Here is a 345-nt window from a genome sequence, read left to right as displayed (position 1 = left end):
TGCCAATTATATCCTGAGGTACTTCTGAATTTCATTTGAATAAAGAGAAATGTCTATCAAAAGAAAGGGAAAATAGTACTGTGCTTCATCCGCTCATTAACTTGTCAGCAGATGCGGGTCGTCCTGAGTAACAACTGTTGTTTAAAAGAGAGAAAGAAAATCTGTGGAATTAGAATTTTCCAAACTCGGTGACTTGCCTGCGCTCTAAATTTCATTTTATTCTCATACCCAATAATTATGCAAGTTTTTGCTGAGTAAAGTTAAAGGATGCAGTTATCCTTTCGCCATCTGTGTCCAAGTCAGAATGTATACAAGCAGACACTGAAACGCACACTTTGTTTCCAA

The sequence above is a fragment of the Penaeus monodon genome, chromosome 21 (assembly GCF_015228065.2).
Source record: "Penaeus monodon isolate SGIC_2016 chromosome 21, NSTDA_Pmon_1, whole genome shotgun sequence".
NCBI classification, from domain to species: Eukaryota; Metazoa; Arthropoda; class Malacostraca; order Decapoda; family Penaeidae; genus Penaeus; species Penaeus monodon.
Note: the sequence above shows the minus strand (reverse complement) of the source record.